Source organism: Pelophylax lessonae, assembly GCF_965119305.1.
Source record: "Pelophylax lessonae genome assembly, chromosome: 8".
Classification (NCBI taxonomy): Eukaryota; Metazoa; Chordata; class Amphibia; order Anura; family Ranidae; genus Pelophylax; species Pelophylax lessonae.
In genome coordinates this window covers 117402887-117428251 of record NC_138775.1, presented here as the reverse complement: position 1 = coordinate 117428251, position 25365 = coordinate 117402887, and positions in this window count along the sequence as shown.

Genomic DNA, 25365 nt, shown 5'->3' with positions numbered 1-25365 from the left:
TATGTGGGTCACAACGACTGTATTTTGGTCTTCAAGTGTCTAAAAATCCTTTTTTAGTCAAAAGAACTGCATTTTGTTCACCAAAGGTCTGAAAACATTTTTTAGTCAAAATAACTGAATTTTGTTTTTTAGAGTCTTATAAAGACGGTTTTAGGCAAGATAACTGCAGTTTGTCTCCAATGGCCTGAAAAAATTTTTGGGTAAAATTACTGTATTTTGGTCTCCAAGTGTCTAAAAAGCCTTTTTTAGTCAAAATAACTGCATTTGGTTTCCAAAGGTCTGAAATTTTTTTAAGTCAAAATGACTGTATTTTTGTCTTTTAGTCTTAAAAAGCCGGTTTTAGACAAGATAACTGCATTTGGTTTCCAATGGCCTGAAAAATTCTTTGGGGTCAAAATGACTGTATTTTGTTCTTCAAGTGTCTAAAAAGCCTTTTTTAGTCAAAATAACTGCATTTGGTCACCAAAGGTCTGAAATTTTTTTTAAGTCAAAATGACTGTATTTTTGTCTTTTAGTCTTAAAAAGCCGGTTTTAGACAAGATAACTGCATTTGGTCTCCAATGGCCTGAAAAAATTTTTGGGGTCAAAATGACTGTATTTTGGTCTCCAATTGTCTAAAAAGCCATTTTTAGTCAAAATAAATGCATTTGGTCACCAAAGGTCTGGAAAAAATTTAGTCAAAATAAATATTTTTGTCTTTTACAGTCTTAAAAAGCCGGTTTTAGACAATAACTGCATTTGGTAACCAATGGCCTGAAAAAATGTTTTTGGTCAAAATGACTGTATTTTGGTCTCCAAGTGTCTAAAAAGCCTTTTTTTAGTCAAAATAACTTTATTTGATCACCAAAGGTGTGAAAAAACTTTTAGTCAAAATGACTGTATTTTTGTCTTTTAAAGTCTTAAAACGCTTGTATTAGACACGATAACTGCATTTGCTCTCCAATGGCCTGAAATTTTATTTTTTGGTCAAAATGACTCTGTTTTGGTCTCCAAGTATGAAAAAAGCCTTTTATAGTCAAAATAGCTGCATTTGGTCACCAAAGGTCTGAAAATAGTTTTTTTGTCTAAATGACTGTATTTTTGTCTTTTACAGTCTTAAAAAGCCGGTTTTAGACAAGAAATCTGCATTTTGTCTCCAATGGCCTGAAAAAATGTTTTGGGTCAAAATGACTGTATTTTGGTCTCTATATTTTTTAGTCAAAATAACTGCATTTGGTCACGAAAGGTCTGAAAAAAAATTTTTAAGTCAAAATTAATGTATTTTTGTCTTTTAGTCTTAAAAAGCCGGTTTTAGACAAGATAACTGCATTTGGTCTCCAATGGCCTGAAAAAAATTTTTTAGTCAAAATGACTGTATTTTGGTCTCCAATTGTCTAAAAAGCCTTTTTTCGTCAAAATAACTGCATTTGGTCACCAAAGGTCTGGAAAAAATTTAGTCAAAATAACTGTATTTTTGTCTTTTACAGTCTTAAAAAGCCGGTTTTAGACGATAACTGCATTTGGTAACTAATGGCCTGAAAAATTTTTTTGGGTCAAAATGACTCTATTTTGGTCTCCAAGTGTCTAAAAAGCCTTTTTTTAGTCAAAATAACTTTATTTGATCACCAAAGGTGTGAAAAAACTTTTAGTCAAAATGACTGTATTTATGTCTTTTAAAGTCTTAAAACGCTTGTATTAGACACGATAACTGCATTTGCTCTCCAATGGCCTGAAATTTTATTTTTTGGTCAAAATGACTCTGTTTTGGTCTCCAAGTATCAAAAAAGCATTTTTTAGTCAAAATAGCTGCATTTGGTCACCAAAGGTCTGAAAAAATTTTTTTAGTCAAAATGACTGTATTTTTGTCTTTTAGTCTTAAAAAGCCGGTTTTAGACAAGATAACTGCATTTGGTCTCTAATGGCCTGAAAATATTTTTTCAGTATTTTGATCTCCAATTGTCTAAAAAGCCTTTTTTAGTCAAAATAACTGCATTTGGTCACCAAAGGTCTGAAAATTTTTTTAGTCAAAATGACTATTTTTGTCTTTTAGATTCTTTAAAAAGTCGGTTTAGACAAGATAACTGCATTTTGTCTTCAATGGCCTGAAAAACTGTGGGTCACAATGACTGTATTTTGGTCTTCAAGTGTCTAAAAAGCCTTTTTTTTTAGTCAAAAGAACTGCATTTGGTCACCAAAGGTCTGAAAATTTTTTTTAAGTCAAAATGACTGTATTTTTGTCTTTTAGTCTTAAAAAGCCGGTTTTAGACAAGATAACTGCATTTGGTCTCCAATGGCCTGAAAAATTTTTTGGGGTCAAAATGACTGTATTTTGGTCTACAATTGTCTAAAAAGCCTTTTTTAGTCAAAATAACTGCATTTGGTCACCAAAGGTCTGGAAAAAAATGTAGTCAAAATAAATATTTTTGTCTTTTACAGTCTTAAAAAGCCGGTTTTAGACAATAATTGCATTTGGTAACCAATGGCCTGAAAAAATGTTTTTGGTCAAAATGACTCTATTTTGGTCTCCAAGTGTCTAAAAAGCCTTTTTTTAGTCAAAATAACTTTATTTGATCACCAAAGGTGTGAAAAAACTTTTAGTCAAAATGACTGTATTTTTGTCTTTTAAAGTCTTAAAACGCTTGTATTAGACACGATAACTGCATTTGCTCTCCAATGGCCTGAAATTTTATTTTTTGGTCAAAATGACTCTGTTTTGGTCTCCAAGTATGAAAAAGGCCTTTTATAGTCAAAATAGCTGCATTTGGTCACCAAAGGTCTGAAAATTGTTTTTTTGTCTAAATGACTGTATTTTTGTCTTTTACAGTCTTAAAAATCCGGTTTTAGATAAGAAATCTGCATTTTGTCTCCAATGGCCTGAAAAAATGTTTTGGGTCAAAATGACTGTATTTTGGTCTCTCTATATTTTATAGTCAAAATAACTGCATTTGGTCACCAAAGGTCTGAAAAAAAATTTTTAAGTCAAAATTAATGTATTTTTGTCTTTTAGTCTTAAAAAGCCGGTTTTAGACAAGATAACTGCATTTGGTCTCCAATGGCCTGAAAAATTTTTTTTAGTCAAAATGACTGTATTTTGGTCTCCAATTGTCTAAAAAGCCTTTTTTCGTCAAAATAACTGCATTTGGTCACCAAAGGTCTGGAAAAAATTTAGTCAAAATAACTGTATTTTTGTCTTTTACTGTCTTAAAAAGCCGGTTTTAGACGATAACTGCATTTAGTGACTAATGGCCTGAAAAATTTTTTTGGGTCAAAATGACTCTATTTTGGTCTCCAAGTGTCTAAAAAGCCTTTTTTTTAGTCAAAATAACTTTATTTGATCACCAAAGGTGTGAAAAAACTTTTAGTCAAAATGACTGTATTTATGTCTTTTAAAGTCTTAAAACGCTTGTATTAGACACGATAACTGCATTTGCTCTCCAATGGCCTGAAATTTTATTTTTTGGTCAAAATGACTGTTTTGGTCTCCAAGTATCAAAAAAGCATTTTTTAGTCAAAATAGCTGCATTTGGTCACCAAAGGTCTGAAAATTGTTTTTTTTGTCTAAATGACTGTATTTTTGTCTTTTACAGTCTTAAAAAGCCGGTTTTAGACAAGAAATCTGCATTTTGTCTCCAATGGCCTCAAAAAATGTTTTGGGTCAAAATGACTGTATTTTGGTCTCTCTATATTTTTTAGTCAAAATAACTGCATTTGGTCACCAAAGGTCTGAAAAAATTTTTTAAGTCAAAATGACTGTATTTTTGTCTTTTAGTCTTAAAAAGCCGGTTTTAGACAAGATAACTGCATTTGGTCTCTAATGGCCTGAAAATATTTTTTTAGTATTTTGGTCTCCAATTGTCTAAAAAGCCTTTTTTAGTCAAAAGAACTGCATTTGGTCACCAAAGGTCTGAAAATTTTTTTTAAGTCAAAATGACTGTATTTTTGTCTTTTAGTCTTAAAAAGCCGGTTTTAGACAAGATAACTGCATGTGGTCTCCAATGGTCTACAAAACTATGTGGGTCACAATCACTGTATTTTGGTCTTCAAGTGTCTAAAAAGCCTTTTTTTTAGTCAAAAGAACTGCATTTGGTCACCAAAGGTCTGAAAAAAATTTTTAAGTCAAAATGACTGTATTTTTGTCTTTTAGTCTTAAAAAGCCGGTTTTAGACAAGATAACTGCATTTGGTCTCTAATGGCCTGAAAATATTTTTTCAGTATTTTGATCTCCAATTGTCTAAAAAGCCTTTTTTAGTCAAAATAACTGCATTTGGTCACCAAAGGTCTGAAAATTTTTTTTAGTCAAAATGACTATTTTTGTCTTTTAGATTCTTTAAAAAGTCGGTTTAGACAAGATAACTGCATTTTGTCTTCAATGGCCTGAAAAACTGTGGGTCACAATGACTGTATTTTGGTCTTCAAGTGTCTAAAAAGCCTTTTTTTTAGTCAAAAGAACTGCATTTGGTCACCAAAGGTCTGAAAATTTTTTTTAAGTCAAAATGACTGTATTTTTGTCTTTTAGTCTTAAAAAGCCGGTTTTAGACAAGATAACTGCATGTGCTCTCCAATGGTCTACAAAACTATGTGGGTCACAATGACTGTATTTTGGTCTTCAAGTGTCTAAAAAGCCTTTTTTTAGTCAAAAGAACTGCATTTGGTCACCAAAGGTCTGAAAAAATTTTTTAAGTCAAAATGACTGAATTTTTGTCTTTTAGTCTTAAAAAGCCGGTTTTAGACAAGATAACTGCATTTGGTCTCTAATGGCCTGAAAATATTTTTTCAGTATTTTGGTCTCCAATTGTCTAAAAAGCCTTTTTTAGTCAAAATAACTGCATTTGGTCACCAAAGGTCTGAAATTTTTTTAAGTCAAAATGACTGTATTTTTGTCTTTTAGTCTTAAAAAGCCGGTTTTAGACAAGATAACTGCATTTGGTCTCCAATGGCCTGAAAATTTTTTTGGGGTCAAAATGACTGTATTTTGGTCTCCAATTGTCTAAAAAGCCTTTTTTAGTCAAAATAACTGCATTTGGTCACCAAAGGTCTGGAAAAAAATTTAGTAAAAAAAAAATATTTTTGTCTTTTACAGTCTTAAAAAGCCGGTTTTAGACAAGATAACTGTATGTGGTCTCCAATGGTCTACAAAACTATGTGGGTCACAATGACTGTATTTTTGTCTTCAAGTGTCTAAAAAGCCTTTTTTAGTCAAAAGAACTGCATTTGGTCAACAAAAGGTCTGAAAACATTTTTTAGTCAAAATGACTGTATTTTTGTCTTTTAGAGTCTTAAAAAGCCGGTTTTAGATAAGATAACTGCATTTGGTCTCCAATGGCCTACAAAACTATGTGGGTCACAATGACTGTATTTTGGTCTTCAAGTGTCTAAAAAGCCTTTTTTAGTCAAAAGAACTGCATTTGGTCACCAAAGGTCTGAAAACATTTTTTAGTCAAAATGACTGTATTTTTGTCTTTTAGAGTCTTAAAAAGCCGGTTTTAGATAAGATAACTGCATTTGGTCTCCAATGGCCTACAAAACTATGTGGGTCACAATGACTGTATTTTGGTCTTCAAGTGTCTAAAAATCCTTTTTTAGTCAAAATAACTGCATTTGGTCACCAAAGGTCTGGAAAAAAATTTAGTCAAAATGAATATTTTTGTCTTTTAGATTCTTATAAAGCCGGTTTAGACAAAATAACTGCATTTTGTCTTCAATGGCCTGAAAAAACTATTTTGGTCAAAATGACTTTATTTTGTTCTTCAAGCGTCTAAAAAGCCTTTTTTAGTCAAAATAACTGCATTTGGTCACCAAAGGTCTGAATTTTTTTTAAGTCAAAATGACTGTATTTTTGTCTTTTAGTCTTAAAAAGCCGGTTTTAGACAAGATAACTGCATTTGGTCTCCAATGGCCTGAAAATTTTTTTGGGGTCAAAATGACTGTATTTTGGTCTCCAATTGTCTAAAAAGCCTTTTTTAGTCAAAATAACTGCATTTGGTCACCAAAGGTCTGGAAAAAATTTAGTCAAAATAAATATTTTTGTCTTTTACAGTCTTAAAAAGCCGGTTTTAGACAATAACTGCATTTGGTAACCAATGGCCTGAAAAATTTTCTTTGGGTCAAAATGACTCTATTTTGGTCTCCAAGTGTCTAAAAAGCCTTTTTTTAGTCAAAATAACTTTATTTGATCACCAAAGGTGTGAAAAAACTTTTAGCCAAAATGACTGTATTTTTGTCTTTTAAAGTCTTAAAACGCTTGTATTAGACACGATAACTGCATTTGCTCTCCAATGGCCTGAAATTTTATTTTTTGGTCAAAATGACTATGTTTTGGTCTCCAAGTATGAAAAAAGCCTTTTATAGTCAAAATAGCTGCATTTGGTCACCAAAGGTCTGAAAATTGTTTTTTTGTCTAAATGACTGTATTTTTGTCTTTTACAGTCTTAAAAAGCCGGTTTTAGACAAGAAATCTGCATTTTGTCTCCAATGGCCTGAAAAAATGTTTTGGGTCAAAATGACTGTATTTTGGTCTCTCTATATTTTTTAGTCAAAATAACTGCATTTGGTCACGAAAGGTCTGAAAAAAAATTTTTAAGTCAAAATTAATGTATTTTTGTCTTTTAGTCTTAAAAAGCCGGTTTTAGACAAGATAACTGCATTTGGTCTCCAATGGCCTGAAAAAATTTTTTTAGTCAAAATGACTGTATTTTGGTCTCCAATTGTCTAAAAAGCCTTTTTTCGTCAAAATAACTGCATTTGGTCACCAAAGGTCTGGAAAAAATTTAGTCAAAATAACTGTATTTTTGTCTTTTACAGTCTTAAAAAGCCGGTTTTAGACGATAACTGCATTTGGTAACTAATGGCCTGAAAATTTTTTTTGGGTCAAAATGACTCTATTTTGGTCTCCAAGTGTCTAAAAAGCCTTTTTTTAGTCAAAATAACTTTATTTGATCACCAAAGGTGTGAAAAAACTTTTAGTCAAAATGACTGTATTTATGTCTTTTAAAGTCTTAAAACGCTTGTATTAGACACGATAACTGCATTTGCTCTCCAATGGCCTGAAATTTTATTTTTTGGTCAAAATGACTCTGTTTTGGTCTCCAAGTATCAAAAAAGCATTTTTTAGTCAAAATAGCTGCATTTGGTCACCAAAGGTCTGAAAATTGTTTTTTTTGTCTAAATGACTGTATTTTTGTCTTTTACAGTCTTAAAAAGCCGGTTTTAGACAAGAAATCTGCATTTTGTCTCCAATGGCCTCAAAAAATGTTTTGGGTCAAAATGACTGTATTTTGGTCTCTCTATATTTTTTAGTCAAAATAACTGCATTTGGTCACCAAAGGTCTGAAAAAATTTTTTAAGTCAAAATGACTGTATTTTTGTCTTTTAGTCTTAAAAAGCCGGTTTTAGACAAGATAACTGCATTTGGTCTCTAATGGCCTGAAAATATTTTTTCAGTATTTTGGTCTCCAATTGTCTAAAAAGCCTTTTTTAGTCAAAAGAACTGCATTTGGTCACCAAAGGTCTGAAAAATTTTTTTAAGTCAAAATGACTGTATTTTTGTCTTTTAGTCTTAAAAAGCCGGTTTTAGACAAGATAACTGCATTTGGTCTCTAAAGGCCTGAAAATATTTTTTCAGTATTTTGGTCTCCAATTGTCTAAAAAGCCTTTTTTAGTCAAAAGAACTGCATTTGGTCACCTAAGGTCTGAAAACATTTTTTAGTCAAAATGACTGTATTTTTGTCTTTTAGAGTCTTAAAAAGCCGATTTTAGATAAGATAACTGCATTTGGTCTCTAATGGCCTACAAAACTATGTGGGTCACAACGACTGTATTTTGGTCTTCAAGTGTCTAAAAATCCTTTTTTAGTCAAAAGAACTGCATTTTGTTCACCAAAGGTCTGAAAACATTTTTTAGTCAAAATAACTGAATTTTGTTTTTTAGAGTCTTATAAAGACGGTTTTAGGCAAGATAACTGCAGTTTGTCTCCAATGGCCTGAAAATTTTTTTGGGTAAAATGACTGTATTTTGGTCTCCAAGTGTCTAAAAAGCCTTTTTTAGTCAAAATAACTGCATTTGGTTTCCAAAGGTCTGAAATTTTTTTAAGTCAAAATGACTGTATTTTTGTCTTTTAGTCTTAAAAAGCCGGTTTTAGACAAGATAACTGCATTTGGTTTCCAATGGCCTGAAAAATTCTTTGGGGTCAAAATGACTGTATTTTGTTCTTCAAGTGTCTAAAAAGCCTTTTTTAGTCAAAATAACTGCATTTGGTCACCAAAGGTCTGAAATTTTTTTTAAGTCAAAATGACTGTATTTTTGTCTTTTAGTCTTAAAAAGCCGGTTTTAGACAAGATAACTGCATTTGGTCTCCAATGGCCTGAAAAAATTTTTGGGGTCAAAATGACTGTATTTTGGTCTCCAATTGTCTAAAAAGCCATTTTTAGTCAAAATAACTGCATTTGGTCACCAAAGGTCTGGAAAAAATTTAGTCAAAATAAATATTTTTGTCTTTTACAGTCTTAAAAAGCCGGTTTTAGACAATAACTGCATTTGGTAACCAATGGCCTGAAAAAATGTTTTTGGTCAAAATGACTCTATTTTGGTCTCCAAGTGTCTAAAAAGCCTTTTTTTAGTCAAAATAACTTTATTTGATCACCAAAGGTGTGAAAAAACTTTTAGTCAAAATGACTGTATTTTTGTCTTTTAAAGTCTTAAAACGCTTGTATTAGACACGATAACTGCATTTGCTCTCCAATGGCCTGAAATTTTATTTTTTGGTCAAAATGACTCTGTTTTGGTCTCCAAGTATGAAAAAAGCCTTTTATAGTCAAAATAGCTGCATTTGGTCACCAAAGGTCTGAAAATAGTTTTTTTGTCTAAATGACTGTATTTTTGTCTTTTACAGTCTTAAAAAGCCGGTTTTAGACAAGAAATCTGCATTTTGTCTCCAATGGCCTGAAAAAATGTTTTGGGTCAAAATGACTGTATTTTGGTCTCTATATTTTTTAGTCAAAATAACTGCATTTGGTCACGAAAGGTCTGAAAAAAAAATTTTAAGTCAAAATTAATGTATTTTTGTCTTTTAGTCTTAAAAAGCCGGTTTTAGACAAGATAACTGCATTTGGTCTCCAATGGCCTGAAAAAAAATTTTTAGTCAAAATGACTGTATTTTGGTCTCCAATTGTCTAAAAAGCCTTTTTTCGTCAAAATAACTGCATTTGGTCACCAAAGGTCTGGAAAAAATTTAGTCAAAATAACTGTATTTTTGTCTTTTACAGTCTTAAAAAGCCGGTTTTAGACGATAACTGCATTTGGTAACTAATGGCCTGAAAAATTTTTTTGGGTCAAAATGACTCTATTTTGGTCTCCAAGTGTCTAAAAAGCCTTTTTTTAGTCAAAATAACTTTATTTGATCACCAAAGGTGTGAAAAAACTTTTAGTCAAAATGACTGTATTTATGTCTTTTAAAGTCTTAAAACGCTTGTATTAGACACGATAACTGCATTTGCTCTCCAATGGCCTGAAATTTTATTTTTTGGTCAAAATGACTCTGTTTTGGTCTCCAAGTATCAAAAAAGCATTTTTTAGTCAAAATAGCTGCATTTGGTCACCAAAGGTCTGAAAAAATTTTTTTAGTCAAAATGACTGTATTTTTGTCTTTTAGTCTTAAAAAGCCGGTTTTAGACAAGATAACTGCATTTGGTCTCTAATGGCCTGAAAATATTTTTTCAGTATTTTGATCTCCAATTGTCTAAAAAGCCTTTTTTAGTCAAAATAACTGCATTTGGTCACCAAAGGTCTGAAAATTTTTTTAGTCAAAATGACTATTTTTGTCTTTTAGATTCTTTAAAAAGTCGGTTTAGACAAGATAACTGCATTTTGTCTTCAATGGCCTGAAAAACTGTGGGTCACAATGACTGTATTTTGGTCTTCAAGTGTCTAAAAAGCCTTTTTTTTTAGTCAAAAGAACTGCATTTGGTCACCAAAGGTCTGAAAATTTTTTTAAGTCAAAATGACTGTATTTTTGTCTTTTAGTCTTAAAAAGCCGGTTTTAGACAAGATAACTGCATTTGGTCTCCAATGGCCTGAAAAATTTTTTGGGGTCAAAATGACTGTATTTTGGTCTACAATTGTCTAAAAAGCCTTTTTTAGTCAAAATAACTGCATTTGGTCACCAAAGGTCTGGAAAAAAATGTAGTCAAAATAAATATTTTTGTCTTTTACAGTCTTAAAAAGCCGGTTTTAGACAATAATTGCATTTGGTAACCAATGGCCTGAAAAAATGTTTTTGGTCAAAATGACTCTATTTTGGTCTCCAAGTGTCTAAAAAGCCTTTTTTTAGTCAAAATAACTTTATTTGATCACCAAAGGTGTGAAAAAACTTTTAGTCAAAATGACTGTATTTTTGTCTTTTAAAGTCTTAAAACGCTTGTATTAGACACGATAACTGCATTTGCTCTCCAATGGCCTGAAATTTTATTTTTTGGTCAAAATGACTCTGTTTTGGTCTCCAAGTATGAAAAATGCCTTTTATAGTCAAAATAGCTGCATTTGGTCACCAAAGGTCTGAAAATTGTTTTTTTGTCTAAATGACTGTATTTTTGTCTTTTACAGTCTTAAAAATCCGGTTTTAGATAAGAAATCTGCATTTTGTCTCCAATGGCCTGAAAAAATGTTTTGGGTCAAAATGACTGTATTTTGGTCTCTCTATATTTTATAGTCAAAATAACTGCATTTGGTCACCAAAGGTCTGAAAAAAAATTTTTAAGTCAAAATTAATGTATTTTTGTCTTTTAGTCTTAAAAAGCCGGTTTTAGACAAGATAACTGCATTTGGTCTCCAATGGCCTGAAAAATTTTTTTTAGTCAAAATGACTGTATTTTGGTCTCCAATTGTCTAAAAAGCCTTTTTTCGTCAAAATAACTGCATTTGGTCACCAAAGGTCTGGAAAAAATTTAGTCAAAATAACTGTATTTTTGTCTTTTACTGTCTTAAAAAGCCGGTTTTAGACGATAACTGCATTTAGTGACTAATGGCCTGAAAAATTTTTTTGGGTCAAAATGACTCTATTTTGGTCTCCAAGTGTCTAAAAAGCCTTTTTTTTAGTCAAAATAACTTTATTTGATCACCAAAGGTGTGAAAAAACTTTTAGTCAAAATGACTGTATTTATGTCTTTTAAAGTCTTAAAACGCTTGTATTAGACACGATAACTGCATTTGCTCTCCAATGGCCTGAAATTTTATTTTTTGGTCAAAATGACTGTTTTGGTCTCCAAGTATCAAAAAAGCATTTTTTAGTCAAAATAGCTGCATTTGGTCACCAAAGGTCTGAAAATTGTTTTTTTTGTCTAAATGACTGTATTTTTGTCTTTTACAGTCTTAAAAAGCCGGTTTTAGACAAGAAATCTGCATTTTGTCTCCAATGGCCTCAAAAAATGTTTTGGGTCAAAATGACTGTATTTTGGTCTCTCTATATTTTTTAGTCAAAATAACTGCATTTGGTCACCAAAGGTCTGAAAAAAATTTTTAAGTCAAAATGACTGTATTTTTGTCTTTTAGTCTTAAAAAGCCGGTTTTAGACAAGATAACTGCATTTGGTCTCTAATGGCCTGAAAATATTTTTTCAGTATTTTGGTCTCCAATTGTCTAAAAAGCCTTTTTTAGTCAAAATAACTGCATTTGGTCACCAAAGGTCTGGAAAAAATTTAGTCAAAATAACTGTATTTTTGTCTTTTACAGTCTTAAAAACCCGATTTTAGACGATAACTGCATTTGGTAACTAATGGCCTGAAAAAATGTTTTGGGTCAAAATGACTGTATTTTGGTCTCTCTATATTTTTTAGTCAAAAGAACTGCATTTGGTCACCAAAGGTCTGAAAAATTTTTTTAAGTCAAAATGACTGTATTTTTGTCTTTTAGTCTTAAAAAGCCGGTTTTAGACAAGATAACTGCATGTGGTCTCCAATGGTCTACAAAACTATGTGGGTCACAATCACTGTATTTTGGTCTTCAAGTGTCTAAAAAGCCTTTTTTTTAGTCAAAAGAACTGCATTTGGTCACCAAAGGTCTGAAAAAATTTTTTAAGTCAAAATGACTGTATTTTTGTCTTTTAGTCTTAAAAAGCCGGTTTTAGACAAGATAACTGCATTTGGTCTCTAATGGCCTGAAAATATTTTTTCAGTATTTTGATCTCCAATTGTCTAAAAAGCCTTTTTTAGTCAAAATAACTGCATTTGGTCACCAAAGGTCTGAAAATTTTTTTTAGTCAAAATGACTATTTTTGTCTTTTAGATTCTTTAAAAAGTCGGTTTAGACAAGATAACTGCATTTTGTCTTCAATGGCCTGAAAAACTGTGGGTCACAATGACTGTATTTTGGTCTTCAAGTGTCTAAAAAGCCTTTTTTTTAGTCAAAAGAACTGCATTTGGTCACCAAAGGTCTGAAAATTTTTTTTAAGTCAAAATGACTGTATTTTTGTCTTTTAGTCTTAAAAAGCCGGTTTTAGACAAGATAACTGCATGTGCTCTCCAATGGTCTACAAAACTATGTGGGTCACAATGACTGTATTTTGGTCTTCAAGTGTCTAAAAAGCCTTTTTTTAGTCAAAAGAACTGCATTTGGTCACCAAAGGTCTGAAAAAATTTTTTAAGTCAAAATGACTGAATTTTTGTCTTTTAGTCTTAAAAAGCCGGTTTTAGACAAGATAACTGCATTTGGTCTCTAATGGCCTGAAAATATTTTTTCAGTATTTTGGTCTCCAATTGTCTAAAAAGCCTTTTTTAGTCAAAATAACTGCATTTGGTCACCAAAGGTCTGAAATTTTTTTAAGTCAAAATGACTGTATTTTTGTCTTTTAGTCTTAAAAAGCCGGTTTTAGACAAGATAACTGCATTTGGTCTCCAATGGCCTGAAAAATTTTTTGGGGTCAAAATGACTGTATTTTGGTCTCCAATTGTCTAAAAAGCCTTTTTTAGTCAAAATAACTGCATTTGGTCACCAAAGGTCTGGAAAAAAATGTAGTCAAAATAAATATTTTTGTCTTTTACAGTCTTAAAAAGCCGGTTTTAGACAATAATTGCATTTGGTAACCAATGGCCTGAAAAAATGTTTTTGGTCAAAATGACTCTATTTTGGTCTCCAAGTGTCTAAAAAGCCTTTTTTTAGTCAAAATAACTGCATTTGGTCACCAAAGGTCTGGAAAAAATTTAGTCAAAATAACTGTATTTTTGTCTTTTACTGTCTTAAAAACCCGATTTTAGACGATAACTGCATTTGGTAACTAATGGCCTGAAAAATTTTTTTGGGTCAAAATGACTCTATTTTGGTCTCCAAGTGTCTAAAAAGCCTTTTTTTTAGTCAAAATAACTTTATTTGATCACCAAAGGTGTGAAAAAACTTAGTCAAAATGACTGTATTTATGTCTTTTAAAGTCTTAAAACGCTTGTATTAGACACGATAACTGCATTTGCTCTCCAATGGCCTGAAATTTTATTTTTTGGTCAAAATGACTCTGTTTTGGTCTCCAAGTATCAAAAAAGCCTTTTTTAGTCAAAATAGCTGCATTTGGTCACCAAAGGTCTGAAAATTGTTTTTTTGTCTAAATGACTGTATTTTTGTCTTTTACAGTCTTAAAAAGCCAGTTTTAGACAAGAAATCTGCATTTTGTCTCCAATGGCCTCAAAAAATGTTTTGGGTCAAAATGACTGTATTTTGGTCTCTCTATATTTTTTAGTCAAAATAACTGCATTTGGTCACCAAAGGTCTGAAAATTTTTTTAAGTCAAAATGACTGTATTTTTGTCTTTTAGTCTTAAAAAGCCGGTTTTAGACAAGATAACTGCATTTGGTCTCTAATGGCCTGAAAATATTTTTTCAGTATTTTGGTCTCCAATTGTCTAAAAAGCCTTTTTTAGTCAAAATAACTGCATTTGGTCACCAAAGGTCTGAAAAAAAATTTAGTCAAAATGACTGTATTTTTGTCTTTTAGAGTCTTAAAAAGCCGGTTTTAGATAAGATAACTGCATTTGGTCTCTAATGGCCTACAAAACTATGTGGGTCACAACGACTGTATTTTGGTCTTCAAGTGTCTAAAAATCCTTTTTTAGTCAAAAGAACTGCATTTTGTTCACCAAAGGTCTGAAAACATTTTTTAGTCAAAATAACTGAATTTTGTTTTTTAGAGTCTTATAAAGACGGTTTTAGGCAAGATAACTGCAGTTTGTCTCCAATGGCCTGAAAAAAATTTTGGGTAAAATGACTGTATTTTGGTCTCCAAGTGTCTAAAAAGCCTTTTTTAGTCAAAATAACTGCATTTGGTTTCCAAAGGTCTGAAATTTTTTTAAGTCAAAATGACTGTATTTTTGTCTTTTAGTCTTAAAAAGCCGGTTTTAGACAAGATAACTGCATTTGGTTTCCAATGGCCTGAAAAATTCTTTGGGGTCAAAATGACTGTATTTTGTTCTTCAAGTGTCTAAAAAGCCTTTTTTAGTCAAAATAACTGCATTTGGTCACCAAAGGTCTGAAATTTTTTTTAAGTCAAAATGACTGTATTTTTGTCTTTTAGTCTTAAAAAGCCGGTTTTAGACAAGATAACTGCATTTGGTCACCAAAGGTCTGGAAAAAATTTAGTCAAAATAAATATTTTTGTCTTTTACAGTCTTAAAAAGCCGGTTTTAGACAATAACTGCATTTGGTAACCAATGGCCTGAAAAAATGTTTTTGGTCAAAATGACTCTATTTTGGTCTCCAAGTGTCTAAAAAGCCTTTTTTTAGTCAAAATAACTTTATTTGATCACCAAAGGTGTGAAAAAACTTTTAGTCAAAATGACTGTATTTTTGTCTTTTAAAGTCTTAAAACGCTTGTATTAGACACGATAACTGCATTTGCTCTCCAATGGCCTGAAATTTTATTTTTTGGTCAAAATGACTCTGTTTTGGTCTCCAAGTATGAAAAAAGCCTTTTATAGTCAAAATAGCTGCATTTGGTCACCAAAGGTCTGAAAATAGTTTTTTTGTCTAAATGACTGTATTTTTGTCTTTTACAGTCTTAAAAAGCCGGTTTTAGACAAGAAATCTGCATTTTGTCTCCAATGGCCTGAAAAAATGTTTTGGGTCAAAATGACTGTATTTTGGTCTCTATATTTTTTAGTCAAAATAACTGCATTTGGTCACGAAAGGTCTGAAAAAAAATTTTTAAGTCAAAATTAATGTATTTTTGTCTTTTAGTCTTAAAAAGCCGGTTTTAGACAAGATAACTGCATTTGGTCTCCAATGGCCTGAAAAAATTTTTTTAGTCAAAATGACTGTATTTTGGTCTCCAATTGTCTAAAAAGCCTTTTTTCGTCAAAATAACTGCATTTGGTCACCAAAGGTCTGGAAAAAATTTAGTCAAAATAACTGTATTTTTGTCTTTTACAGTCTTAAAAAGCCGGTTTTAGACGATAACTGCATTTGGTAACTAATGGCCTGAAAAATTTTTTTGGGTCAAAATGACTCTATTTTGGTCTCCAAGTGTCTAAAAAGCCTTTTTTTAGTCAAAATAACTTTATTTGATCACCAAAGGTGTGAAAAAACTTTTAGTCAAAATGACTGTATTTATGTCTTTTAAAGTCTTAAAACGCTTGTATTAGACACGATAACTGCATTTGCTCTCCAATGGCCTGAAATTTTATTTTTTGGTCAAAATGACTCTGTTTTGGTCTCCAAGTATCAAAAAAGCATTTTTTAGTCAAAATAGCTGCATTTGGTCACCAAAGGTCTGAAAATTATTTTTTTGTCTAAATGACTGTATTTTTGTCTTTTACAGTCTTAAAAAGCCGGTTTTAGACAAGAAATCTGCATTTTGTCTCCAATGGCCTCAAAAAATGTTTTGGGTCAAAATGACTGTATTTTGGTCTCTCTATATTTTTTAGTCAAAATAACTGCATTTGGTCACCAAAGGTCTGAAAAAATTTTTTTAGTCAAAATGACTGTATTTTTGTCTTTTAGTCTTAAAAAGCCGGTTTTAGACAAGATAACTGCATTTGGTCTCTAATGGCCTGAAAATATTTTTTCAGTATTTTGATCTCCAATTATCTAAAAAGCCTTTTTTAGTCAAAATAACTGCATTTGGTCACCAAAGGTCTGAAAATTTTTTTTAGTCAAAATGACTATTTTTGTCTTTTAGATTCTTTAAAAAGTCGGTTTAGACAAGATAACTGCATTTTGTCTTCAATGGCCTGAAAAACTGTGGGTCACAATGACTGTATTTTGGTCTTCAAGTGTCTAAAAAGCCTTTTTTTTAGTCAAAAGAACTGCATTTGGTCACCAAAGGTCTGAAAATTTTTTTTAAGTCAAAATGACTGTATTTTTGTCTTTTAGTCTTAAAAAGCCGGTTTTAGACAAGATAACTGCATGTGCTCTCCAATGGTCTACAAAACTATGTGGGTCACAATGACTGTATTTTGGTCTTCAAGTGTCTAAAAAGCCTTTTTTTTAGTCAAAAGAACTGCATTTGGTCACCAAAGGTCTGAAAAAAATTTTAAGTCAAAATGACTGTATTTTTGTCTTTTAGTCTTAAAAAGCCGGTTTTAGACAAGATAACTGCATTTGGTCTCTAATGGCCTGAAAATATTTTTTCAGTATTTTGGTCTCCAATTGTCTAAAAAGCCTTTTTTAGTCAAAATAACTGCATTTGGTCACCAAAGGTCTGAAATTTTTTTAAGTCAAAATGACTGTATTTTTGTCTTTTAGTCTTAAAAAGCCGGTTTTAGACAAGATAACTGCATTTGGTCTCCAATGGCCTGAAAAATTTTTTGGGGTCAAAATGACTGTATTTTGGTCTCCAATTGTCTAAAAAGCCTTTTTTAGTCAAAATAACTGCATTTGGTCACCAAAGGTCTGGAAAAAAATGTAGTCAAAATAAATATTTTTGTCTTTTACAGTCTTAAAAAGCCGGTTTTAGACAATAATTGCATTTGGTAACCAATGGCCTGAAAAAATGTTTTTGGTCAAAATGACTGTATTTTGGTCTCCAAGTGTCTAAAAAGCATTTTTTTAGTCAAAATAACTTTATTTGATCACCAAAGGTGTGAAAAAACTTTTAGTCAAAATGACTGTATTTTTGTCTTTTAAAGTCTTAAAACGCTTGTATTAGACACGATAACTGCATTTGCTCTCCAATGGCCTGAAATTTTATTTTTTGGTCAAAATGACTCTGTTTTGGTCTCCAAGTATGAAAAAAGCCTTTTATAGTCAAAATAGCTGCATTTGGTCACCAAAGGTCTGAAAATTGTTTTTTTGTCTAAATGACTGTATTTTTGTCTTTTACAGTCTTAAAAATCCGGTTTTAGACAAGAAATCTGCATTTTGTCTCCAATGGCCTGAAAAAATGTTTTGGGTCAAAATGACTGTATTTTGGTCTCTCTATATTTTTTAGTCAAAATAACTGCATTTGGTCACCAAAGGTCTGAAAAAAATTTTTTAAGTCAAAATTAATGTATTTTTGTCTTTTAGTCTTAAAAAGCCGGTTTTAGACAAGATAACTGCATTTGGTCTCCAATGGCCTGAAAAAATTTTTTTAGTCAAAATGACTGTATTTTGGTCTCCAATTGTCTAAAAAGCCTTTTTTCGTCAAAATAACTGCATTTGGTCACCAAAGGTCTGGAAAAAATTTAGTCAAAATAACTGTATTTTTGTCTTTTACTGTCTTAAAAAGCCGGTTTTAGACGATAACTGCATTTGGTAACTAATGGCCTGAAAAATTTTTTTGGGTCAAAATGACTCTATTTTGGTCTCCAAGTGTCTAAAAAGCCTTTTTTTAGTCAAAATAACTTTATTTGATCACCAAAGGTGTGAAAAAACTTAGTCAAAATGACTGTATTTATGTCTTCTAAAGTCTTAAAACGCTTGTATTAGACACGATAACTGCATTTGCTCTCCAATGGCCTGAAATTTTATTTTTTGGTCAAAATGACTCTGTTTTGGTCTCCAAGTATCAAAAAAGCCTTTTTTAGTCAAAATAGCTGCATTTGGTCACCAAAGGTATGAAAATTGTTTTTTTGTCTAAATGACTGTATTTTTGTCTTTTACAGTCTTAAAAAGCCAGTTTTAGACAAGAAATCTGCATTTTGTCTCCAATGGCCTCAAAAAATGTTTTGGGTCAAAATGACTGTATTTTGGTCTCTCTATATTTTTTAGTCAAAATAACTGCATTTGGTCACCAAAGGTCTGAAAATTTTTTTTAAGTCAAAATGACTGTATTTTTGTCTTTTAGTCTTAAAAAGCCGGTTTTAGACAAGATAACTGCATTTGGTCTCTAATGGCCTGAAAATATTTTTTCAGTATTTTGGTCTCCAATTGTCTAAAAAGCCTTTTTTAGTCAAAATAACTGCATTTGGTCACCAAAGGTCTGAAAAAAAATTTAGTCAAAATGACTATTTTTGTCTTTTAGATTCTTAAAAAAGTCGGTTTAGACAAGATAACTGCATTTTGTCTTCAATGGCCTGAAAAACTGTGGGTCACAATGACTGTATTTTGGTCTTCAAGTGTCTAAAAAGCCTTTTTTTAGTCAAAAGAACTGCATTTGGTCACCAAAGGTCTGAAATTTTTTTTAAGTCAAAATGACTGTATTTTTGTCTTTTAGTCTTAAAAAGCCGGTTTTAGACAAGATAACTGCATGTGGTCTCCAATGGCCTACAAAACTATGTGGGTCACAATGACTGTATTTTGGTCTTCAAGTGTCTATAAAGCCTTTTTTAGTCAAAAGAACTGCATTTGGTCACCAAAGGTCTGAAAACATTTTTTAGTCAAAATGACTGTATTTTTGTCTTTTAGAGTCTTAAAAAGCCGGTTTTAGACAAGATAACTGCATTTGGTCTCCAATGGCCTACAAAACTATGTGGGTCACAATGACTGTATTTTGGTCTTCAAGTGTCTAAAAATCCTTTTTTAGTCAAAAGAACTGCATTTTGTTCACCAAAGGTCTGAAAACATTTTTTAGTCAAAATGACTGTATTTTTGTCTTTTAGAGTCTTAAAAAGCCGGTTTTAGATAAGATAACTGCATTTGGTCTCTAATGGCCTACAAAACTATGTGGGTCACAACGACTGTATTTTGGTCTTCAAGTGTCTAAAAATCCTTTTTTAGTCAAAAGAACTGCATTTTGTTCACCAAAGGTCTGAAAACATTTTTTAGTCAAAATAACTGAATTTTGTTTTTTAGAGTCTTATAAAGACGGTTTTAGGCAAGATAACTGCATTTGGTCTCCAATGGCCTGAAAAAAATTTTGGGTAAAATGACTGTATTTTGGTCTCCAAGTGTCTAAAAAGCCTTTTTTAGTCAAAATAACTGCATTTGGTCACCAAAGGTCTGAAAATTTTTTTAAGTCAAAATGACTGTATTTTTGTCTTTTAGTCTTAAAAAGCCGGTTTTAGACAAGATAACTGCATTTGGTCTCCAATGGCCTGAAAAAATTTTTGGGGTCAAAATGACTGTATTCTGGTCTCCAATTGTCTAAAAAGCCATTTTTAGTCAAAATAACTGCATTTGGTCACCAAAGGTCTGGAAAAAATTTAGTCAAAATAAATATTTTTGTCTTTTACAGTCTTAAAAAGCCGGTTTTAGACAATAACTGCATTTGGTAACCAATGGCCTGAAAAAATGTTTTTGGTCAAAATGACTCTATTTTGGTCTCCAAGTGTCTAAAAAGCCTTTTTTTAGTCAAAATAACTTTATTTGATCACCAAAGGTGTGAAAAAACTTTTAGTCAAAATGACTGTATTTTTGTCTTTTAAAGTCTTAAAACGCTTGTTTTGGTCTCCAAGTATGAAAAAAGCCTTTTATAGTCAAAATAGCTGCATTTGGTCACCAAAGGTCTGAAAATAGTTTTTTTGTCTAAATGACTGTATTTTTGTCTTTTACAGTCTTAAAAAGCCGGTTTTAGACAAGATAACTGCATTTGGTTTCCAATGGCCTGAAAAATTCTTTGGGGTCAAAATGACTGTATTTTGTTCTTCAAGTGTCTAAAAAGCCTTTTTTAGTCAAAATAACTGCATTTGGTCACCAAAGGTCTGAAAATTTTTTTAAGTCAAAATGACTGTATTTTTGTCTTTTAGTCTTAAAAAGCCGGTTTTAGACAAGATAACTGCATTTGGTCTCCAATGGCCTGAAAAAATTTTTGGGGTCAAAATGACTGTATTCTGGTCTCCAATTGTCTAAAAAGCCATTTTTAGTCAAAATAACTGCATTTGGTCACCAAAGGTCTGGAAAAAATTTAGTCAAAATAAATATTTTTGTCTTTTACAGTCTTAAAAAGCCGGTTTTAGACAATAACTGCATTTGGTAACCAATGGCCTGAAAAAATGTTTTTGGTCAAAATGACTATTTTGGTCTCCAAGTGTCTAAAAAGCCTTTTTTTAGTCAAAATAACTTTATTTGATCACCAAAGGTGTGAAAAAACTTTTAGTCAAAATGACTGTATTTTTGTCTTTTAAAGTCTTAAAACGCTTGTTTTGGTCTCCAAGTATGAAAAAAGCCTTTTATAGTCAAAATAGCTGCATTTGGTCACCAAAGGTCTGAAAATTATTTTTTTGTCTAAATGACTGTATTTTTGTCTTTTACAGTCTTAAAAAGCCGGTTTTAGACAAGAAATCTGCATTTTGTCTCCAATGGCCTCAAAAAATGTTTTGGGTCAAAATGACTGTATTTTGGTCTCTCTATATTTTTTAGTCAAAATAACTGCATTTGGTCACCAAAGGTCTGAAAAATTTTTTTTAGTCAAAATGACTGTATTTTTGTCTTTTAGTCTTAAAAAGCCGGTTTTAGACAAGATAACTGCATTTGGTCTCTAATGGCCTGAAAATATTTTTTCAGTATTTTGATCTCCAATTGTCTAAAAAGCCTTTTTTAGTCAAAATAACTGCATTTGGTCACCAAAGGTCTGAAAATTTTTTTTAGTCAAAATGACTATTTTTGTCTTTTAGATTCTTTAAAAAGTCGGTTTAGACAAGATAACTGCATTTTGTCTTCAATGGCCTGAAAAACTGTGGGTCACAATGACTGTATTTTGGTCTTCAAGTGTCTAAAAAGCCTTTTTTTTAGTCAAAAGAACTGCATTTGGTCACCAAAGGTCTGAAAATTTTTTTTAAGTCAAAATGACTGTATTTTTGTCTTTTAGTCTTAAAAAGCCGGTTTTAGACAAGATAACTGCATGTGCTCTCCAATGGTCTACAAAACTATGTGGGTCACAATGACTGTATTTTGGTCTTCAAGTGTCTAAAAAGCCTTTTTTTTAGTCAAAAGAACTGCATTTGGTCACCAAAGGTCTGAAAAAAAATTTTAAGTCAAAATGACTGTATTTTTGTCTTTTAGTCTTAAAAAGCCGGTTTTAGACAAGATAACTGCATTTGGTCTCTAATGGCCTGAAAATATTTTTTCAGTATTTTGGTCTCCAATTGTCTAAAAAGCCTTTTTTAGTCAAAATAACTTTATTTGGTCACCAAAGGTCTGAAATTTTTTTAAGTCAAAATGACTGTATTTTTGTCTTTTAGTCTTAAAAAGCCGGTTTTAGACAAGATAACTGCATTTGGTCTCCAATGGCCTGAAAAATTTTTTGGGGTCAAAATGACTGTATTTTGGTCTCCAATTGTCTAAAAAGCCTTTTTTAGTCAAAATAACTGCATTTGGTCACCAAAGGTCTGGAAAAAAATGTAGTCAAAATAAATATTTTTGTCTTTTACAGTCTTAAAAAGCCGGTTTTAGACAATAATTGCATTTGGTAACCAATGGCCTGAAAAAATGTTTTTGGTCAAAATGACTCTATTTTGGTCTCCAAGTGTCTAAAAAGCCTTTTTTTAGTCAAAATAACTTTATTTGATCACCAAAGGTGTGAAAAAACTTTTAGTCAAAATGACTGTATTTTTGTCTTTTAAAGTCTTAAAACGCTTGTATTAGACACGATAACTGCATTTGCTCTCCAATGGCCTGAAATTTTATTTTTTGGTCAAAATGACTCTGTTTTGGTCTCCAAGTATGAAAAAAGCCTTTTATAGTCAAAATAGCTGCATTTGGTCACCAAAGGTCTGAAAATTGTTTTTTTGTCTAAATGACTGTATTTTTGTCTTTTACAGTCTTAAAAATCCGGTTTTAGACAAGAAATCTGCATTTTGTCTCCAATGGCCTGAAAAAATGTTTTGGGTCAAAATGACTGTATTTTGGTCTCTCTATATTTTTTAGTCAAAATAACTGCATTTGGTCACCAAAGGTCTGAAAAAAAAATTTTAAGTCAAAATTAATGTATTTTTGTCTTTTAGTCTTAAAAAGCCGGTTTTAGACAAGATAACTGCATTTGGTCTCCAATGGCCTGAAAAATTTTTTTTAGTCAAAATGACTGTATTTTGGTCTCCAATTGTCTAAAAAGCCTTTTTTCGTCAAAATAACTGCATTTGGTCACCAAAGGTCTGGAAAAAATTTAGTCAAAATAACTGTATTTTTGTCTTTTACTGTCTTAAAAAGCCGGTTTTAGACGATAACTGCATTTGGTAACTAATGGCCTGAAAAATTTTTTTGGGTCAAAATGACTCTATTTTGGTCTCCAAGTGTCTAAAAAGCCTTTTTTTAGTCAAAATAACTTTATTTGATCACCAAAGGTGTGAAAAAACTTAGTCAAAATGACTGTATTTATGTCTTTTAAAGTCTTAAAACGCTTGTATTAGACACGATAACTGCATTTGCTCTCCAATGGCCTGAAATTTTATTTTTTGGTCAAAATGACTCTGTTTTGGTCTCCAAGTATCAAAAAAGCCTTTTTTAGTCAAAATAGCTGCATTTGGTCACCAAAGGTCTGAAAATTGTTTTTTTGTCTAAATGACTGTATTTTTGTCTTTTACAGTCTTAAAAAGCCAGTTTTAGACAAGAAATCTGCATTTTGTCTCCAATGGCCTCAAAAAATGTTTTGGGTCAAAATGACTGTATTTTGGTCTCTCTATATTTTTTAGTCAAAATAACTGCATTTGGTCACCAAAGGTCTGAAAATTTTTTTTAAGTCAAAATGACTGTATTTTTGTCTTTTAGTCTTAAAAAGCCGGTTTTAGACAAGATAACTGCATTTGGTCTCTAATGGCCTGAAAATATTTTTTCAGTATTTTGGTCTCCAATTGTCTAAAAAGCCTTTTTTAGTCAAAATAACTGCATTTGGTCACCAAAGGTCTGAAAAAAAATTTAGTCAAAATGACTATTTTTGTCTTTTAGATTCTTAAAAAAGTCGGTTTAGACAAGATAACTGCATTTTGTCTTCAATGGCCTGAAAAACTGTGGGTCACAATGACTGTATTTTGGTCTTCAAGTGTCTAAAAAGCCTTTTTTTAGTCAAAAGAACTGCATTTGGTCACCAAAGGTCTGAAAATTTTTTTAAGTCAAAATGACTGTATTTTTGTCTTTTAGTCTTAAAAAGCCGGTTTTAGACAAGATAACTGCATGTGGTCTCCAATGGCCTACAAAACTATGTGGGTCACAATGACTGTATTTTGGTCTTCAAGTGTCTATAAAGCCTTTTTTAGTCAAAAGAACTGCATTTGGTCACCAAAGGTCTGAAAACATTTTTTAGTCAAAATGACTGTATTTTTGTCTTTTAGAGTCTTAAAAAGCCGGTTTTAGACAAGATAACTGCATTTGGTCTCCAATGGCCTACAAAACTATGTGGGTCACAATGACTGTATTTTGGTCTTCAAGTGTCTAAAAATCCTTTTTTAGTCAAAAGAACTGCATTTTGTTCACCAAAGGTTGGAAATAATTTTTTAGTCAAAATGACTGTATTTTTGGCTTTTAGAGTCTTAAAAAAACGGTTTTAGACAAGATAACTGCATTTGGTCTCCAATGGCCTGAAAAATTTTTTGGGGTCAAAATGACTGTATTTTGGTCTCCAATTGTCTAAAAAGCCTTTTTTAGTCAAAATAACTGCATTTGGTCACCAAAGGTCTGGAAAAAAATTTAGTAAAAAAAAAATATTTTTGTCTTTTACAGTCTTAAAAAGCCGGTTTTAGACAAGATAACTGTATGTGGTCTCCAATGGTCTACAAAACTATGTGGGTCACAATGACTGTATTTTTGTCTTCAAGTGTCTAAAAAGCCTTTTTTAGTCAAAAGAACTGCATTTGGTCAACAAAAGGTCTGAAAACATTTTTTAGTCAAAATGACTGTATTTTTGTCTTTTAGAGTCTTAAAAAGCCGGTTTTAGATAAGATAACTGCATTTGGTCTCCAATGGCCTACAAAACTATGTGGGTCACAATGACTGTATTTTGGTCTTCAAGTGTCTAAAAAGCCTTTTTTAGTCAAAAGAACTGCATTTGGTCACCAAAGGTCTGAAAACATTTTTTAGTCAAAATGACTGTATTTTTGTCTTTTAGAGTCTTAAAAAGCCGGTTTTAGATAAGATAACTGCATTTGGTCTCCAATGGCCTACAAAACTATGTGGGTCACAATGACTGTATTTTGGTCTTCAAGTGTCTAAAAATCCTTTTTTAGTCAAAATAACTGCATTTGGTCACCAAAGGTCTGGAAAAAAATTTAGTCAAAATGAATATTTTTGTCTTTTAGATTCTTATAAAGCCGGTTTAGACAAAATAACTGCATTTTGTCTTCAATGGCCTGAAAAAACTATTTTGGTCAAAATGACTTTATTTTGTTCTTCAAGCGTCTAAAAAGCCTTTTTTAGTCAAAATAACTGCATTTGGTCACCAAAGGTCTGAATTTTTTTTAAGTCAAAATGACTGTATTTTTGTCTTTTAGTCTTAAAAAGCCGGTTTTAGACAAGATAACTGCATTTGGTCTCCAATGGCCTGAAAATTTTTTTGGGGTCAAAATGACTGTATTTTGGTCTCCAATTGTCTAAAAAGCCTTTTTTAGTCAAAATAACTGCATTTGGTCACCAAAGGTCTGGAAAAAAATTTAGTCAAAATAAATATTTTTGTCTTTTACAGTCTTAAAAAGCCGGTTTTAGACAATAACTGCATTTGGTAACCAATGGCCTGAAAAATTTTCTTTGGGTCAAAATGACTCTATTTTGGTCTCCAAGTGTCTAAAAAGCCTTTTTTTTAGTCAAAATAACTTTATTTGATCACCAAAGGTGTGAAAAAACTTTTAGCCAAAATGACTGTATTTTTGTCTTTTAAAGTCTTAAAACGCTTGTATTAGACACGATAACTGCATTTGCTCTCCAATGGCCTGAAATTTTATTTTTTGGTCAAAATGACTCTGTTTTGGTCTCCAAGTATGAAAAAAGCCTTTTATAGTCAAAATAGCTGCATTTGGTCACCAAAGGTCTGAAAATTGTTTTTTTGTCTAAATGACTGTATTTTTGTCTTTTACAGTCTTAAAAAGCCGGTTTTAGACAAGAAATCTGCATTTTGTCTCCAATGGCCTGAAAAAAT